We start from the raw sequence: 2,721 nt of genomic DNA on the forward strand, positions 1-2,721 counted from the left end.
ACTTTTATTTTTTAACTTCTTATTTAGTTTCAGGGGTACATGTACAGATTTGTTATACAGGTAATTGCGTGCCACAGTGGTATGTTGTACAGATTATTTTGTCACCCATGTAATAAGTATAGTACCTAATAGGTAGTTTTTTGATCCACCCCACCCCCGCCCCCTCCACCCTTAAGTAGGCCCCAGTGTCTATTGTTCCCTTCTTTGTGTCCATGTGTACTCAATGTTTAGCTCCCACTTATAAGTGAGAACATGTGGTATTCGGTTTTCTGTTCCTGTATTAGTTTGCTAACTAGTTCCTGCCCCATCCACATTCCTGCAAAAGACATGATCGTGTTCTTTTTTATGGTTGCTTAGTAGTCCATGGTGTATATGTACCACATTTTCTTTATCCAGTCCACTGTTGATGGGCATTTAGGTTGATTTCATGGCTTTGCTACTGTGAATACCACTGTAGTGAACATATATGTGCATATGTCTTTATGGTAGAATGATTTCTATTCCTTTGGGTATAGACCCAACAATGGAATTGCTGGTTTGAATGGTAGTTCTGTTTTAAGTTCTTTGAGAAATTGTCAAACTGCCTTCCATAGTGGCTGAACTGATTTACATTCCCACTAGCAGTGTTTAAGCATTCCCTCTTCTCTGCAACCTTGCCAGCATCTGTTATTTTTTGACTTCATAATAATAGCGATTCTCAGCCTGCCCAACATGGTGAAACTCTGTCTCTACTTAAAATACAAAAATTAGCCAGGCATGGTGGCGGGTGCTGGAATCCCAGCTACTGGGAAGACTAAGGCAGGACAATTGCTTGAATCCAAGAGGCAGAGGTTGCAGTGAGCCAAGATCACACCACTGCACTCCAGTCTGGGCAACAGAGTGAGACTCCATCTCAAAAGAAAAATAATAATAGCCATTCTGACTGGTGTCAGATGGTATCTCATTATAGTTTTTATTTGAATTTCATGATTAGTGATGCTGAGCATTTTTGCATATGCTTGTTGGCTGTGTATATGTCTTCTTTTGAAAAGTGTCTGTTCATATATTCTGCCCATTTTTTAATGGGGTTGTTTGGTTTTCTTTTTTTTTTTTTTTTTTTTTTTTTTTTTTGAGACGGAGTTTCACTCTTGTTGTCCAGACTGGAGTGTAATGGCATGATCTCGGCTCACTGGAACCTCCACCTCCTGGGTTCAAGAGATTCTCCTGCCTCAGCCTCCTGAGTAGCCGGGATTACAGGCATGTGCCACCAGGCCTGGCTAATTTTGTATTTTTAGTAGAGACGGGGTTTCTCCATGTTGGTCAGGCTGTCTCGAACTCCCGACCTCAGGTGATCCGCCCACTTTGGCCTCCCAAAGTGCTGGGATTACAGGTGTGAGCCACCGCGCCCGGCCTTGCATTAATTTTTTAACTGGGTATAAATTCCTCTAAATTCTACTGTTTCTAGAACATAAACTCCGAATGTTAAGTGGGGAATTAGTGTACTCCATACTCAGCCAAAGCAAGCTTGTTGCTGTTTCCAAATTGAGCAGCCTTGCCTTCGGGCTACCACCGCTTTTCATTTCTACATCCCACAGGTTGAATAATCCTTTCCAGAGTTTTTTTGGGCATTTGGCAAAATTTTCTCCATGCATGTTTCTCATGATTGGTAATAATAAGAGGCAACTTGAATGAGCACTCACTGTGTTCCTTGTGCTAAGTTTTTTACAGATCTTGCCTCATTTAATTCCATAACAACCCAAAGAGGGCTGTTATATTCCCATCTTACAGCTGAAGAAACAGAGACCCAAAGAGGTGAGGCAACTTGCCCAAAGTTCTACAGCTGTTAAGTCCTACAGCTGGGATGGGAAGCCAGGCCTGTCTGACTCTAAGCCCCTTAAGTCCTAAGAACTCTTCTTAAAGGGATGCTTTTCCTTTTGAACCCCAAAGACTTTGAAAGGAAGTACTTCCTATTCATATGAATGAATACAATGTCATTCATTCCCAGCGCTCAAGCTAGGACACAGTTTGATAAACCTAGGTTAGTGTTCTCCATGGTTGTATCTAAAAGATCTTAAATTCTGCCTGATTCATAGTCTCTGCTTAAGTCCTATAGTATATCATGCCTCTTTACAAATGTAGAAAATGCTCAGGTTGATTTAAAATACCTGCTATGGACTGAATTGTGTCTCCTACAAAATTAATACGTTGAAGCACTAACTCCCAGTGTAGTTACATTTGGAATGAGGAGCAATTAAGGTTAAATGAAGTCATATGGGCAGAGTCCTTATCTTACAGGATTAGTGTCTTTGTAGGCAAAGACACCAGAAAGTGTGCTCTCTGTCTGTCTATCTGTCTGTCTGTCTCTCTCTCTCTCTTGCTCTTTCTCTCTCTGTCTTTGTCATGTAAGTACACAGCAAGAAGGTGGCCATCTCTAAGCCAAAAAGAAAGCCTTCACCAGGAACTGAATTGGCAGGCACTTTGATCTTGGACTTCTCAGCCCCTAGAACTGTGAGAAATGAATTTTTATTGTTTAAGCCACCCAGTCTGCAGTATTTTGTTATGGTAGCCCAAGCAGGTTAAGATAATACCCAAACACTTTTTTTCTCAGTTCATTCCTCTAAAAATGCTATGTCCCCAATCCTGATATATGAGCTTCCTACATTTACAGCAAAGACCTTCTGAGACAATCTTAGAAACAGTGCAGAGAAACATCACCATTTTACACAACACAAACTAGGCATA

The sequence above is a fragment of the Colobus angolensis genome, unplaced genomic scaffold (genome assembly GCF_000951035.1).
Source record: "Colobus angolensis palliatus isolate OR3802 unplaced genomic scaffold, Cang.pa_1.0 Scaffold146, whole genome shotgun sequence".
Classification (NCBI taxonomy): domain Eukaryota; kingdom Metazoa; phylum Chordata; class Mammalia; order Primates; family Cercopithecidae; genus Colobus; species Colobus angolensis.